The following is an 18,496-nucleotide window of genomic DNA, read 5'->3' as shown; positions in this document are numbered from 1 at the left end:
TAATTAAAGGTTAAAATTTCAAACTTTCAAAGGCCATAACTTCCACGCAAGCTGACTGATTTTCAAGCAACTTTTTTTCCACCTGTTCAGCTGAACTTGCGCTACAAATATGCCTTAAGGACCCTCAACGTCCACCTGGGAAAAACACGTTTGACATCTCCTAACCGATCTCCACCAAAATCGCTATGTAACATCTATGGACCAAGTTCTACAAGTTATGTTTTTGTATTTTTGCTCCCTTCGCCTGCAACTTAGAAACATGGTTTACAGACGGGCTATGTTGTGTCCATGTCAGCAACGTAACGGTGGGAGGGCTGGGAGGATTACACCGGAAGAAGCGCCCATATTTCACGTAAGGCATCATGGCAGCTAGAAATAAGACAGATAGAGTGAGTTTCAACATTCGACTATCCAAAATAGAGTGTTACTGGAAAATGAATATGAAAATATCATAGGCCGGGAAACAGATAAATCACTGTAACACACAACAACACACTCCATTTTCTATCGCAGAATCCTTTGTTGCACTCCTACTTTCAGGAACAACTGAAGAAGCCTTTGGAAGTACAAAGGTTTTTTACTAAGTGTTTAAGTATTTTTATCTTGTCAAATCCAGACGTCAGCGTTGTTGGCCTGTTGGAAACATGCTACACATATTTTCTGATAGATTGGTTGAGAAGTACCCCTCATTGCAGTGTGGAGAAGCTCAACGGGGGCGTAGTCCAACCACATTGCTACTTGGAGCGTCAAGATATGCGCTGCTCTGCATCTGCCATGTGAGAGATGCAGAGTTCTCTATAAAATAGGCTGTAACTCACTTTATTCTGAACCGATTTTCGTAGAATTTGGTTTGTTATAAACATGAGAAATTGAACATGATACAGGTTACCAGTGCCCTTGTTTGTTTTAGCTTGTGCATTTCTGTGTGTGAGTAACTTTGAGAGCAAACCAAACTCAAATTCCTTGTACTGTATGTCTACGTCGTACTTGGCTAATAAAGCGGATTCTGATGAATAGGCCTACTTATTGGAATTAAATTCAGTTACTGGGGTGGATATAATTATCTCTATGCTAAATTATAGCACCTCATATTTATAACAGATTGCTTCATCTACATTCCGTGAATACACGTGAATACTATCCTTATTGCCAATGAAATGCCATAATTTGCTTCAAATACTTAATAATAATGTATGTTCAAAGTCAGAAAAGTTATTAACGTTTGTGAAGATTATCCTGCTGAACCCAAATTCGCGTTCCCATAAACTTTTTTTTAACTTTTGTTGTTTTATGCATTTAAGTGAAATCCACATTCTAAAACCCCATTCACTTTCCCCCTGACGAACCCGGAAGTATACTTACGGACTAATTCCTGCGGTTCTCTATAACTGACAGGAGATAAGTTTCCAAATTGTTCCCTAGCAACACGATTCTGTGAACACCATCTATAGTGTGTGCTGGGGAATATAGTTCCTGAAAGTATGTTTGAATGCATAAAATAAAGCTGATCATATACAATTACTATTGCGAGGTACAAAAAACCCAAAACAACATTGGAGTGAATGGAGATTACGCAACTCTTATATCTCTATGGCTCTGCACTCTCCTACACACACACTCTGTTTTAATGTATGGACATTACTGAGAAAGGTGCATGACTCACTCCAAGGTAAATAATATAATAACTCACTGTTCATTTACAGCACATCTCAATAATAATCAAATAATTGTGATCTCTCAGACCTCATCTCTACCATCAGATTTTTTTTAAACCATTCTTGCTTCACTTGCCAGGCTCCACACTGACACGTATCCTCACAGCAAGAGCACAGTTCACCTTTTGTACCTCCTTTATGTCACTTTTTTAAATGAGTTTAGCTATAGGCTACTGTACAGTATATCACTGCATTATTTTACACTGGCACACATGTAAATGAATATTGTACAAATGACACCATGAACTATGTGAAACATGAAATAAATACACTTTGAAGACAGATTCTCTGTGTCCACCATTATTGTATTTTAGTATCTATTCACTAGTAGTGACGTGTTAGCTAGAATAGTGAGGGGTCTTCCACAGGGGGTCCGGGGCCCCTAGGGGGTCTGACCATTTTTTTAGGCTATATTTGTCAGTTGTGTCTAAAAAATGGACAAAAAGATGAGCAGGAACACACACACACACACACACGCACACACACACATGCACAATCACAAGCAGAGTGAGAGAGAGAGTTGAATATTTACAGATGCCTGCGTTAACGTCCTTGTTCTGCAAGCCTGGTGTCTAACGTTATATAATGTAAATACGTTTCCATATTGTCACCAGAGATGAAACCGTATGAACATTTCACATCACGATTAACATGACCAAAAAAAATGCAAACTTTTTATTCAAGCAAAAATATTTAATTAAAGAATTAACAAAACTGAAGTTACATGAGAAGTTCACAGAATAGAAGTGATAAGTAACAAAATGAAAAATCCAGCAATATACAACAAAACATTTTTTACGTGTTTATAGTGGAAAGCAAAAAAGGTCTTAAATGGGTCTTTTGGGCCCTGAGCTCATCAAGAACGGACCATGCAAACTTTTAATTGAGGCAAAATCTTCAACTGAAGTAGAAAGTTGAAGTGACACAAGGTGTTTACAGGAGAAGTTATACATAACAAAATGAATAATAACAAAATAAAGCAATATACAAATGAGTGTTGTGCCTAGCATTAAGCTGAAAGTCTTATCCAGACCAGATGGTATGCAGGCGACAATCATAGATCTAGTTGGTGGAGGCTGGGACTTCACAGCCAGTCAGTACAAACACAAATCTTTTCACAGGTTTGTGTGCCTTCCTGACATTCAACACCTGCATAGAGTACCGCAGAAATGAGTCCTAAAACGCGCTAGGATTTCTGAAGCGTAAATGGAATCGTCTGAAATCACGATCACCAGAAAACTCTACAAAAAATGATAAAAGTGACGTTCATTATCTTGCTGGACACAAAGGCCTAAGTATCATGAACTTTAACATTAACCACATGCAGGCCATATTTCAGGCATCTAACCAAATCCCATTCAAAAATCCCTTTAACTTCCGGGTTAACCTACCAAAATATGTCATCCCTGTGGCACTCTCTTGCCACATACCAGGCAGGGAGCACTCTTTGTTTTCCCACATTACAAACTGGGAGTTTGAGGAAGGTCGATTACACTAAAATGTCCTGACTTCCTGTTTTTCCTGCTGTGATTTCAGCGGGACTTTAAAGGGAACAGCCAGGGGCGGACTGCATAATCGGGCACGTCGGGCAAATGCCCGGTGGCCTGGCCTGGCCTGGCCTGCAAATTTTTTTTTTTTTTTTTTTGCAGGCCAGGCCAGGCCACTCACTGAACAGCAGGCCAGGCGCCGCCTACTGGTTTACTAGTGGTTCTATTACTTTATTCAGGGTTAAAGTGGGTGCATCTCATTGTAAAATTGGACTTGGCCCAAATTGGGCTTCAAACGGCCCTAATTGTCTTCAAACGGCCCAAATCGGGCTTTAAACGACCCAAATTGGGCTTCAAACGGCCCAAATTTTTCGCAGCCGCCCTTCGGACGCCGGCACGCGCGTCGGCCCGTATCGGCCTGACCTGCTTGGTATCTAATGCCCGGCCTGAATTATGATCCCAGTCCGCCTCTGGGAACAGCTGTCACTGTAATGATGGTTAATGTATTGTCCTAGTGCAGTGGTTCCCAACCTTTTCCAACTCAGGGCCCACTTTTATGTCTCAAAAATGTTCGCGGCCCACCTCCGACCCCATAAATACAAAGGCCATATAATGCGTTCTCAGAGCACTTTTTTATTGAAAATTGAACATAAAGGACTGAACTGAATACAGGAGAAACATGTTGGAAGCTCCACAGTCACTAACACAGCACCTGTAACATGTTGCAACACCTTCAGTATTACAGTTTTCAAGGAGCTGTCCACACACACACACACACACACACATACACACACACACGCACACGCACACACACACACACACACACACACACACACACACACACACACACCAATCATTCAAGGAGCTGTCCATCAGCACCACACAGATGTCAGAAATGACAAGCAAGGGGCTGTCTGTAACAGGCTAATTAACAAATGATTAATAAATAACGGTATCCTTCAACAATGGAAAAATGCATTCTCATAACAATTTGACATCCAATATCAGATCCAAACAAAATCCAAATATCAGAAGAAAGCCCATTAAATCGATAGGGTTACAAATAAACACAAACCCAATATAAAGATGATGTAAAGATGAAACTTCAATTCAAGCAAAAGCAATAACATCAAAGAAACAAAAATCATACTTTATCAAGTATGATTTTTCAAAATCTTTCAAAAATTTTTTTTTTTTTTTTTTTTCAAAAATCATACTTTTTTGGAAATGATTTGGCGGCCCACTTGCAATACCTTCGCGGCCCACCAGGGGGCCGCGGACCACAGGTTGGGAATCACTGTCCTAGTGTGTGTGTGTGTGTGTGTGTGAGTGTGTGTGTGTGTGTGGGGGGGGGGGGGGTCAAACTCGCAGCCACGATGCAAGAATATTCTTTTAATGGTAAAATATAATACAACATTTTGACAGAAGTCCTCATTGAGTGCCAAGGACGTCGATCGACGTCAAAGTAAATAGTGACGTAGAGTGCCAAGGACGTCGATCGACGTCAAATACGTTTTTTGACGGTGGGACGTGGATCAAAGCCTCCTTTATCTCCTGTACAAATATTGTAGCTATTGGATGTGTATAACCTATTTTACAGACATTAGGTGGCGACAGTGCTCTCCAGATTAGAGAAAGTTGAGGCAAAAACAGAGAAGAAGTCGTTGGGGAAACGGAAATCGCATCGCGTCCGTATGCATCGATATGCATGAAGCATAACGTTAGCTGTGCCTGCAGCAGCCAATCTGCTGCCACAATTGAGCCCCTCCCGTGTCCGCTGTGACAGCCCATCCACATGATCAGCCATGGAGTTGTTATTATTCTCAACTGGAAGCATGGGAGCCGGTGACAAACACACGCGGAACGCTGTAAAAAAGCTGGATGTAGCGCACCCTTCACTGTGCACAGCAAACGCAGCAGAAAGCCACCAGACACTCCTACGGAGGAGGGGTTTGCAGTTGGGGGGGGTGGGGCACGCAGAGCAGCACACAACACTGACCCAGACAGACCCAGACAGCAGGACAGGATTGGCAAACGCAAGCCAGAATATCTGATGCCCACCAGCAGCAAATCAAGACCAGCAAGAAGCTGCAACCAGCAACGCACGCAGGGGCCAGCGCTGCTGGTTGCAGCTAAAAAATATTATTCTGCCAAACAAAATTCCCTGGCCTTCACTGTTTTATTGAAGGAAATTATTTTTGAGGTGTGACTACATCCGAAAATTAGCTTCAGAGTCAGTGATGTGCTTGAAATGTTTAATTTCACAAAAGGCTCATTATCTCAGCTTCTAGAAAAAAACGGCTGTTTTTGGTTAAATCAAGCTATCTTCTCCAGCTGATAACTAAAGAACGGAAAATTATATCAATAAACCTGTTTTTGCTGATGATAGAAGAGAGTCTCATCATTCTTTTTGCGTGTTCGGTGTTTACATAGTAATATCACACAATATTCTGTGGGCCTCGAGAAATCACTGAAAAAAGCTCTGAAACTCTGGCACTGGGAGCGTCCGTTCTCCAAAAGTGGCTGGCACTCAATGAGTTAAGTATTGTACTAGAAACATACTGTAAATGCTGTCTGCATGTACGCATGGCCAGTAAGCAGATAGGAGAATAAACATTCACTTTGTTACACACAAAGCAGGAGAAAAGTACAGGATAACCAAAAATACAATAGATACAGTGGAATCCGCTTATAGTGATCACAGTTATAGTGATCAACCGCTTATATTGATCAAAAAGCTTCGTCCTGAATCATTCCTATACACACAAATAACTTGCTTATAGTGATCATTTTGGGCCATGTCCCACGTGAGAACAATGGAAAACATGTTTAAAACTACAGCAATTTTATTATTTTTTACAAACTGCCAAAAATGAGAGCATACAAGAGCAATATTCGGTGCATGTCTGTCTGTATATTGAGAGATCCCGCCATCTCTGTCTGTGCAGAGATGTCTGTCTATGCGAGCTGTGTTTGAAACAGCTGGAGGCCTGACTTACTGTATGGATTTTTAAAGTCAATAACATTCCTTGACTTTATATGTACTGCATTCATGTATACATATACACAAATGTCAATTAGATGGTAATCTGCATGAGAAAAATCAAAAATCGGTTATAATGATCATCCGCTTATAGTGATCAATTTGACCCGTCCCAAGGTGATCACTATAAGAGGAGTGCACTTTAAAATGTATGATGTGGAAAAACATTGAATTATTGCAGGAAGTTGCATTACACCATCTTTCATTTTTAACATGAGTTGGGGCATCCGACATTAGTTTGCATATCGGTCAAGGGCAAACAGTCTCAACATAATATTAGTCCCATGCAAATCGGCATGTCGGGGATTTGGGGTCGCATTTATGTATTTGTACAAGCTGAGACTCTATAGATAGAGCTTGTGGAGTTGACGTTACACGTTACTAAATGAAGGTCAAATAAAATAAAATTTAAATTAAAGTTGAGGCTGACGCACAAGTATGTTTTCCGCTTTACCGCTGCACTACCCTGACGCCCACTTCAGTGGACTTTTTGACTTATTGTGCAGTCGTCTCCGCCATGCTTTCCTCTCTCTCCTCTGCTCTCAGCTGAGTGAGAGCACACAGAGACACAGAGCAAGTAGGGTGGGACTGATATCTGAGATCTCTCACGCTCGCATTGTGTTGGAGCGGAAGTAGTCATACATAACTGTACATGCATAGCAAATCACAACAAAAAACAAAAACGATATAATGAAGTAGCCCGCAAGACTTAAATGACTAATTGGCCAAACGGAAGGCCAGATCTACGCCCAGGGGCCCTCAACAAGAAGGGCCCTCCAATAAACTGTGTTTATGCTGCATGGCTGACCCATAAAGAGATTAAAGTGAACAGGCATTATCATTTATACCATCAATTTTCATTGCTCCTTTGATTCAATAAGGCCATTTCTGCATCCCAAACACTCAGGGAGGTAACTTTTGCACCCCACTTCAACGCCCCAGCAGAGAAATCCAGCACCTGTATCAGATCACATGTCCAACACCTGTATCAGATCACATGTCCAACACCTGTATCAGATCACATGTCCAACACCTGTATCAGATCACATGTCCAACACCTGTATCAGATCACATGTCCAACACCTGTATAAGATCACATGTCCAACACCTGTATCAGATCACATGTCCAACACCTGTATCAGATGACATGTCCAACATCCATAGGCGCTGATTTATGTTTCTGCCAGTGGGTGCCCATGCCAACACAAGCCACAAGCCCCCCCCCCGCCCCCAATGCTATAGTGTGGCGGTGGCCGCCGCCCCCCAAAAGATGGCCACTTGAAGCCAGATTAGAAGAATATTAACATTAAGATTAGACTGTTGTGATGTAATTATTCAGTCGCCTTTTCTCCCTCACCTCCGTGTCACCTCTCCCTGCCCAGCTGCCCTGAGTTAGGCCCTCTGATTACACAATCATTTTGTGTCCAGACAGACCAAACCAGTTTAGCCTTTAGTTTAGACAGTTTATCCAACTTGTTCCCACTCCCATATATCTAATAATATATATCATCATCCTGTCCTCTTTGAACACTGCAATCTGGCTTTGCTAAACCCTGCTCATCTGCTATTAATTTATGCCTTTACCTTTGCTACTAGGACATCCAAGCAAGTTCTGACAGAGAGCAATGCCATTGGAGCATTGGACAAACACATTTGCATATTTCCCCATGCCTTGTTCCTTACAAACTTTCCTTACACACTTTTGACATGGAAGTAACCAAATGAAATAAGTGCTGGGTGGAAATAATCATTAGCCTATTCTTAGCATGCAGTTTTGGAACATTCAATAAAGACAAATAAAAAATAGACTCGACACCCTAAGCGATACAGACATGGTATGAGAGTGGTATATATACCCGTCACACCAATTTCCGTTTCAGTGTAGAATGGTTAGTTCCTTGCTCTGCTCTCCCCTAGGAGCACTGAGAGCAGGGGATTTGTCCCTCTCAACTTCTCAATGTATAGACAAGTTTCTTGGGTACTTCCGGTTTGCTTCCGGACTCCGCGATCGTGTCTGTCGCTTCCGGTGTTTGTGAATACGGAGAAGCGTAACGTACTACCGTAGTAGCCTGTTGACAGTGGACACATGGGAAGATAATATGTGTAAATGGCCGAACGTAACTACAGGCAGGATTATAGCGTATTTTGAGGAATCAATGGCGGTGGACGGCAACGCGATGAACTATCTCAAAAGCTCCGAAGCGTCGGCCAGACTAACGTTAGGTTACAGTCCTCTCCTCTGTCACAGTCAGTCAGACTAATGTTAGGTTACAGTGACAGTACTCTCCTCTCTCACAGTCAGATTAACGTTAGGTTACAGTCCTCTCCTCTCTCACAGTCAGTCAGACTAACGTTATGTTACTGTCCTCTCCTCTGTCACAGTCAGTCAGACTAACGTTAGGTTACAGTGACAGTACTCTCCTCTCTCACAGTCAGACTAACGTTAGGTTACAGTCCTCTCCTCTCTCACAGTCAGTCAGACTAACGTTAGGTTACTGTCCTCTCCTCTGTCACAGTCAGCCAGACTAACGTTAGGTGTCTCTCCATTCAAAAACAACCCAGTTTGCCTTGATCACTGCAAAACATGACATGCCGTGTGTACCCTCCACACAATAGGGCTACACACGGTAAATCATGGTAAATACGCAGCACAATACCCGCCGTGGTAAACAGAAGAAGACTGGGATATTAACTTTAAGGCGACTCACTTCTAGACTTAAATGAAATTGTATTCACCTACTATCTGCTCCGTGGATTACCATTTTACAATTTCGGAGACGAAATTGTAACATAGCAACGTTGGTCCACCAACGTTGCTATTTAAAAAAAAAATTGGGAGATCGGGTTGGGATTATAACGTTAGTTTGCCGAGTCGCCCCTGGTAATCCAGAAATGGCGTTATGGTACCTTTGTCTACTTGTAGATCATCAAGAAACTTTAAATTAATAACGTTAGATGTGTTTAACAGAGCTGTATATCGGGTCTAGCAGCTGATCAGCAGCTCAGACAGCCTCAAACACGAGGTGATTGTCAGCTCTATAATTCGCAAAATAGCAGTGGATGGAAACGCGCACTGTGTTTTGTGACAGCCATGCACAATGTGTTCCAGAATAACCCATTGTTAATAACGTCTGCTAACGTTAGTGTAGCTGATGTTATCGATCGTTGTAAAAAAGTTTGGATATTTCGGCTGCTGCCTTCTGATGTGCTCGCTGCTGTGGACGCAATGTGGACTTAAAATGAAGCCGGGGACACGAAAGGCTGCTATGGCGCCGCCCTAGGAACGGCCCAGGAAACTTGTCTATATTGCCATTAGGGACAGACAGACACATCTCTCTCTCCCTCCCCCCCACAGCCAACATCCGCATCAGTGGCACCCTGGGGGCAGACAGCTTGGGGGCAGGGTGCACTCGAGTTGATTAGAGTTAAGTGAATGCCAGTGCTTTGCGTTTCCTGTTCTTTTCTTTCTTTCTTTTTGCTCTGGGTGCAGGCAGAAGTGGTATGCCTGATGGCCGTGCAGAAGGCTTTCTTGAAGGTTGGTGTTCTTGCTGTGAAGAAGATGAATATCTGAAAACCCTGGAGAGTGAGCATGAAGAAAGTGGTTAGGATCACTCTTATTTTCTTATTGCTCGAGTTGATTCTTAGCTCAGGAAACGAAAAAGTGAGGTTCAAGGTTCAAGGTTCAAGGTTATGTGCCTTTGAGGAAGGCACATAACCACCAACTGCTCCAGTGGAGGTGATCAGTGGCCACCAGGTGGAGCTAGTGATGGGCAGGCCCATTCTTTTCAAACAACCGGATCATTCAAGTTCATACATGTAAATGTATCAAGTTCATAAATGTAAATGTATCAAGTTCATACATGTAAATGTATCAAGTTCATACATGTAAATGTATCAAGTTCATACATGTAAATGTATCGAACCTTCTGAGTTGTGATACTTTTTGCAAAAAACAGTGCCTGTTTCTCTGTGACACTCCTACACAGAAACACAGTGCCTGTTTCTCTGTGACACACCTACACAGAAAAACAGTGCCTGTTTCTCTGTGACACTCCTACACAGAAAAACAGTGCCTGTTTCTCTGTGACACACCTACACAGAAAAACAGTGCCTGTTTCTCTGTGACACTCCTACACAGAAACACAGTGTCTGTTTCTCTGTGACACTCCTACACAGAAACACAGTGCCTGTTTCTCTGTGACACACCTACACAGAAACACAGTGTCTGTTTCTCTGTGACACTCCTACACAGAAACACAGTGCCTGTTTCTCTGTGACACACCTACACAGAAACACAGTGTCTGTTTCTCTGTGACACACCTACACAGAAACACAGTGCCTGTTTCTCTGTGACACACCTACATAGAAACAGTAAAGTTGGTCCAAAGAAGATGAGGAGGAACCAAATGTATAAAAGAGATACATGGCTATTGGCTAGCCAAACATTTCTTCAGGAAATTGGTTCCAATTGGTTCTAATGTTGTCCATTGATGCCAGTTAACCCCCAGAAACAGAAGAATACGAGCCAGAATATGAATATTGTTATAACTGGGCACTGATATGTAACAATTGGTACAGAGGGAGATAGAGTTTCACAAATATCTTCTGGAGCCAGGCCATTTAGTACTTTATACAGTAAGTCATCAATAAAATCTTAAAATCAATTCTAAAACTAACCAGAAGCCAGTGAGAGGTAGGTACTCTAAATAATATTGTACCACAAAGTGGTTGTATTCTTGTAACCTACCTGTGTGGTGGTACAGAGGCAGAAGACGATGCTTAAGATGAGATGGGCCACTCCCTGCTCATGGTTGGTACTGAGCACCATGTAACCCAGTATCCAGGAAAGGCCCAGTAACACAGCCACTGAAAAACTAGTGAGGAACTTCTTCCCCAAAGACTTTGTCTGCTTGGTACTGCACAACAGAAAGAGTAGGATTGGCCGTTATTCTTTAGTAAAACATAGAGTAAAACATGGCAGATAAATACATGTAAAAGTTGATACTGTATGATGGCTATTATCAATAATTCTTGTCCGATGCTGACAATATTGATTACAAAAATATAAAAAATATGACTACATGACTATAGTGACAGTTACTTACTGGGGCCTTCTTTTTTAAATATGTATGCTCCCTCTAGGTCAGTGGTTCTCAACTGGTGTAGCCTCAGGACCCACTATTTTCCTTGTCATGAAGTCGCGACCCAAATTTCAGATTTTTTTTTTAACCACTCAAATTTATTGGACAAAAATAGCGCATTAATTTAATACACAATGCCTTCATGCACTGTTATAAACCTCAAATGAACAGAAAAGTGCAACAGAAGTGCAACTAGGGCTAAAAACCAATTGAAATAAGGCAGACTTGAATTACAGGCCTATATGTTTTTAAATTTAAACAAGTCAAACTGGTCATGCTCAGAAAGTCTTATTTGAAATATGTATGAAATATGAAATAAAAGGCAGACTTATCTTGAATTACATGCCTATATGTTTTTAAACAAGTTAATAATAATAATAATAATAATAATAATAATAATAATAATAATAATAATAATAATAAAACAAGTTAACCTGGTCATGCTAATCCAGTTTCAATAGTCTGAATTTAACTAATATGAAATAAAAAGGAATCACAGGCAGGCTATATGTTTTTTAGTTAAACTGGTCATAACTTTTAATTAAACTGGGGCCATGCTAATCCAGTTTCAATCATCTGAATTTAACTAAAATTAAATATGAAATGAAAAGGCAGACTTCTCTTGAACTACAGGCAGAGCATATGCTTCAGCTTGTTAAACAAGTAAAACTGGTCAGGCTAATCCAGTTTCAATAATCTGAATGTAACTCAAATGAAATATGGAAAAAAAAAAAAAAAAAAAAAAAAATTGTGGCCAATGTCCGCGACCCAATCAAAACGGCCCCGCGACCCACCTTTGGGTCGCGACCCACCAGTTGAGAAACGCTGCTCTAGGTTATATCATCAGAAGACAGCATTGAATTATATGCTGATGACACTCAAGTATATTTACGTGTAACCAAATTTGTGACACATTTATATAACTAGTGCAGTGTCTGTTCCCCTCCCTCCCCTTTCCCCCATTCACACATCATGTTCTCCCACTCGTATTTCTAACCCTAACCCTCCAACTCGTATTTCTCTCATTCCTTATATAACTCGCCCGTTTGGAGTAAAATAAACAATATAAAAGGGGTTGATTGACAGGTCGCCTGTCCAGTGATCGCGCAGCTTGCCGATCATGGACCAATAGTAGAGCGGAGCTGCGGCTCTGGGAAACCCCCATCTCCCGTGAGCTGTGCAAGGACACCAAGATGGCGACTCACAACACTTTGGTGCAAAACGTGAGTCCAAAAGATAGTGTGGTTTGTCCATATTATTTAGGTGAGTGGTTCAAACAGAGCAATAAGATACCTTCAAACAAGAGTTAGCTAAAGAGAATTATCAGGATCAATCTGCGTCCAACATTACCTGTTTAGGTTGGGATTTGTTCTGCATGTTTTTAGTGCAAAGAAAAACAACAGTACAGCATTGTAGATGAGGACCAGGCCAACTGGAAGGAGGAAGGCCCAAAACATTGGTTTCCCAAAGTCAAAGCGTCCGTCGCTGTCCAGAGCTGCAAGCCAGCAACTTGAGGGTAAAAAAAGAAATAATAAAATAAAAAATAAAATAGTGACAGTACCGTAAAATTAATAAGAGCTCTTTGATTCTGAGTGACTGACACCAAAATCGGACGTTTACCGCGGATGTTTTACATCATGAAACATTTTCTCATATCAAACTCCACTGTAGCTCCTGGAAATATCTGGACGTCACGTGATCTTTAAAATCACAAAGTGAAAAGGAAAAACATAAACATGTAAGAAAATTAAACATGTTGTCCCCGAGCATTGACGTAGTTCCACTCTTGATTCAGTCACATTCATTGTCAATGCCGCCCTCTAGCGGCACAAAGTCGACATTACAGTGTGACTAACAAACTAACGAAGAGGCCCCCCCTTTGGTGGGGGATAACTAACATAGCAACATCTATAATAAAGGCAAAATATTTGTGCTTTTAGCACTTTTATTGCCCTTTTTGGCGACGCCTGGTGTGTCCAAAGGGAACCTATTTGTTAGAACAGAAGAGACGAGTGCAGAGAGACAGACAGAAGACAGACAGAAGAGACGAGTGCAGAGAGACAGACAGAAGACAGACAGAAGACAAGAGGGCAGAGAGACAGACAGAAGAGACGAGTGCAGAGAGACAGACATAAGAGACGAGTACAGAAGACAGACAGAAGAGATGAGTGCAGAGAGACAGACAGAAGACAGACAGAAGAGACGAGTGCAGAGAGACAGACAGAAGACAGACAGAAGAGACGAGTGCAGAGAGACAGACAGAAGACAGACAGAAGAGACGAGTGCAGAGAGACAGACAGAAGACAGACAGAAGAGACGAGTGCAGAGAGACAGACAGAAGACAGACAGAAGACAAGAGGGCAGAGAGACAGACAGAAGAGACGAGTGCAGAGAGACAGTAAAAGACTGTAATTGACCCACAATTCCTCCCGTCTGTATCCCAAAGGTGTGTGGACACTGTAGGTAGCTCCTAGTGTGATCACCACGATGACAGCTGGTACTCCTAAAATCACACAGGAAATCAAACTACCGTAGTTACAGGTGGCTTGAATTCAATATCAACAACGCTGAAGAAGGATTCGTGCTGCAACAGCGTAGGATACTTTTTAAATAAACAAGCTATAAATTATCAGTTTGTTTTTATGCTACTATGGTCTGTATTCTGTCAAGGTAAGCAATAAACCAAGAAACATCCACATGGGTCTTGCTCACTCTCACATATTCACTTTTCAATGCAGACCCACATCCCCCTGGCCACTCTCTCTAGCCACCCTATGAACCCTGAGCCTCTATGACCTCCCTACAGTATCCCTATCCTCTACTACCTTCCTATCTCGAGCTTCTCCCTGAGCCTTTCCCTCACCACACCCCTTCCCACCACCCACACCTGCTAGCCATTCCCCCTACACACCCCTCCAATCGAAAATCAATCAGTAGCTACTTTTTTATGCATTAAAATTCAAATGGTGTCGGAGGCGTTCTGTTGAAAATGCAAACATTAAAACCATTCATTTAATTTCAGTAGTTTCACAAAACCGGCCAATGTGGGAGCACCCTGATGAGAGCTCATTTGACCTGAAATGCGTCCGTCACTTTGAACTTTTCATTACCCGTGTGACACAAAGACGAATACATTTTGGCTATCCCAACAAACACTATTGTAAAGAGCACCTATTGATTGTTTCCTGCAGTACCATTGTGCTCCTAATCTTCATTCATTTCAAATATTTGAATGTTGAATCTCATACCCCATCCAATAGTAATGCTGAGGGGGATGAAGGCAGGTGGAAGACTGAGGCGCATTTTCTGGATGAGAAACATCAACTGCGTGCCGAACACAGCGTTCCACATAAAGGTCGCCAGCAGGAAGAAGTGGAGAAGAGCCGTCACTGCCGTGCAGCGGCCCTGATCTGGCTCAACATGGACGTCTGAATCAGGGACGGTGGTTTGGGTGCTGGTGGCTTCCACCTGGGTGCTGCTCGCTTCATTGGGGTTGTTGACTCCGGAGAGGAAGATGATGCTGAAGGCCAGCAGACTGATGCAGATACTCACAATTGTGGTGATCCTGGCCTTCCGGCTCTGCTGAGCTTTTCCTTGAAAACTGAAGAAGTTGAAAAGCAATCCTTAAAGGCTATTTCTGGTTAGTTTGAACCTCCTGGGCCTCATTGACCTAGCATCATAAAGATTGATTGTGTTAAAACAAATCAGTGAAGCCACTGTAGAGCTCCATTTTGTCAGGAACGCTGTCCATACCCTTAATGGCCAAAGCAAACTGTAACAGCTAAACCCAAAAAGCGATTAAAATACGTCAACACAATAACAATCACGCTGCATTTAACATTTTTAGTGAACAGCTATCACATTTCAGTTAAAATAGTCAATTTGATACTTTTTTTTATTTAGCAGTGCTCAGTTTACTTTGGTAGCTGCTGCTTTTCTCCTACCACATCCCCACATCCAAATTTGCATGATTGGCCAACTACCACAGACAATACAGTACAATACAATAAAGTACAATTGGTTGTATTATTGTGAATATAACAAATTCTGATCTGTAATTATGCCAGGTTGGAGAAAAACTACCACAGCAGATTGTGGGCCCTATCTTGGTACAGGCCTTGGGCGCAAAAACTGGCGTTAAACGCAAAAAAACGTGCCTTGCGCCTGCCTCGGGAAGATGGCAACATGGTTTTAGGCCCCGAAATGCGTTTTACGCCAAAGAGGCGTGGCGCAGTACCAGAATAGGCCAGAATGGGCGTTTCGGCCTTAAATACCGGCCTAACGATATCTTCCCCCCTGGCGTTAATTTAGCGCTTTTCAAAACCAGGCCTTATTCAGTCTCTCTCTCTTTCACTCCCTCTCTCTCGTGCGTCAGACAGGCACAAAGACCAATGGAAAAAAGTTGTTATATCGTAGTTTTGAGCCCCTGTCATTCAGAGGCTGTTCTCTCCCCCTCTCTCTCAAACACTCCCCCTCTCTCGCGCATCAGACAGTCCCTCTCTCTCTCTCACTCCTTCAGAGGCTGTTGAGCCACATGTGAAATCTCCCAGCATGCATTGATGCTAATCCATTTCGACAGGAAATATCAACCAAATCATTCTAAACTGCCTAAAGTGGTACATAGAAATAATGTTTCTGTTCACACAACATGCAATTCTCGAACATTTCAATATTGGCGAAAATAAAACAGAAATCCAAACACAACCCTATGTGAAACATATATGTAATCCAGGTGGTATAAATATCCCTCGCAGATTTAACGTGATTTAGAGATGAGTGACAGCCGTAACACGGTTCTACTGTGATGTCTTACTGTGATCTCCGCTCTGCAAGACTTGGCTTCGCCTACTTCACATTCACTTTTACAATAAAAACACATTTATGCAATGACTTTTACATAATGTAGGCTATATTTATGTGCATCATCTGCAGCACTGGAGAAGAAAAGGAAGCGAGAGAAAACGATATCATTCTAATCTGGCAAACTTTCACCAATCTAATCTCATCATGACATAGGCCACATGGGATAGGCTATATTTTTCTAGCCAATGCGTTTAGAACATTCTTTTCACTTTGATCTTGCTATAGTGTAGCGTATTTACATGCTTGCAGTATTTAAACTGCAGTTTGATTGGTTTGAGAAGCATAATAGTATGGAATAATATATGAGACAGACGGGGATGAAAGGGGGGGGGGGGGGGGGGGGCTCAGAGCGCTTGGCTTTTCTGACCGGACTGGATCGCTCCGTGGAATTGGAGCTTAAAAGGGAAGATTGTGATTTGTTTACTGCACTTCTCCAATGAGCAGATTGTGCACAATTTTACGCTTAAAAGGCATGGTTATAATGCTTAAGGCTGCGTGTAGCGCCGATACCAAAATATGTGCGCTGGTCCAAGCCCCCTAATCTGCCCTGCGTCTGGCGTTGGGCGCAGTTCATAGGCCGATGCAACGATAGAGCCCTGTGTCTATTGCTGTGGGCACAAAAGACCTCCTGTCATATATATATATATATATATATATATATATATATATATATATATATATACACATGTGGCTATATTTCAGTATTTATGTTATGCCTTGTCTTAACTCATTGAGTGCCAATGACGACAGCTGTCGTCATTTCAAATACTAACGTAGAGTGCCAAAGACGACGATTGTCGTCAATTGCGTTTTTTGACGGTGGGACGTGGATCAATCCCTGATACATCTCCTGTACAAATATTGTAGCTATTGGAGGTCTATAACCTATTTTACAGATCCATTAGGTGGCGACAGTGCTGTCCAGATGAGAGAAAGTGGAGTAAAAAACAAAGAAGAAGTCGTTGTGGAAACGGAAATCGCATTGCATCCGTATGCATCCATATGCATGAAGCATAATGTAACGTTAGCTGTGCCTGCAGCAGCCAATCTGCTGCCACAATTGAGCCCCATCCGTGTCCGCTGCGATAGCCCATCCATATGATTTAGTTGCCGACACGGCGACACCAGCGTCTTTCTGAAAAGTTACATTATTCTCAGCTGGCGACACGCTGTAAAAAAGCGGGGGGATGCAGCGCACTTTTCAGTGCAGATCAAACTCAGAGCAAACCGCAGCAGAGACACTCCTCCCACCACGGAGGAGGAGGAGGAGGGGGGTGGGGCACGCAGGGCACTACAGCATACAACCATTGACAGTACACACAGACCCAGGCAGCAGGCTCGATGCATAGGGAGCAAACAAGCTAGAATAGGCTATCTGATGCCCACCAGCAGTAAATCAAGACCAGCAAGAAGGTGTAGGGTCTGCGCACGCAGGGGCCAGCGCTGCTGGTTGCAGCTAAAAAAATATTATTTGGCCAAACAAAATTCCTTTGTTTTCACTCTTTTATTGAAGGAAATTATTTTTGAGGTGTCATTATATCAGAAAATATTAGCTTCAGAGTCAATGATGTGCTTGAATGTTTAATTTCACAAAAGGCTCATTATCTCAGCTTCTAGAAAAAAATTGCTGTTTTTGGTTAAATCAAGCTATCTTCTCCGACTCATAACTAAAGAACGGAAAATGGGATCAATAAACTTTTTTTTGCAGATGATAGAAGAGAGTCTCCTCGTTCTTTGTGCGTGTTCGGTGTTTACGTAGTAATATCACACAATATTCTGTGGGCCTCGAGAAATCACTGAAAACGCTCTGAAACTCTGGCACTGGGAGCGTCCGTTCTCCAAAAGTGGCTGGCACTCAATGAGTTAATGTCCTAATGTCTGTGTCTTGAGATCAGGTTAATTTCTGCATGTGGAGGAAAATAAGGTGTTACCTTTCCGTAATGTGGTGAATGATTGTTATTGTTAAGCCAATGATAGAGAAAGATAGTCCAATGATGGACATATAGCTCAGGGCTTCTGCATATTTGTAATTCTCCCTGAATATCTGTTGGAGAAACAAAATCAGAGGACAGAATCAAACAATCAAACAGTGATTTCTCTACACATTAAAAGTATGTTACTTTTATATTTGACATCACGACAACAGAACAGCACTTCTGGGTGCCACTGCACCAGTAACTTAAAGGTTGCAATTTTTAGAATTGAGTGAATTCAGTAAATAGTACAGCCTTGCTAACAGTGAGACAC

This window comes from Poromitra crassiceps (genome assembly GCF_964638095.1).
Source record: "Poromitra crassiceps genome assembly, chromosome: 5".
Classification (NCBI taxonomy): Eukaryota; Metazoa; Chordata; class Actinopteri; order Beryciformes; family Melamphaidae; genus Poromitra; species Poromitra crassiceps.
The sequence above is the reverse complement of the archived record's forward strand: the minus strand, read 5'-3'. Positions refer to the sequence as shown.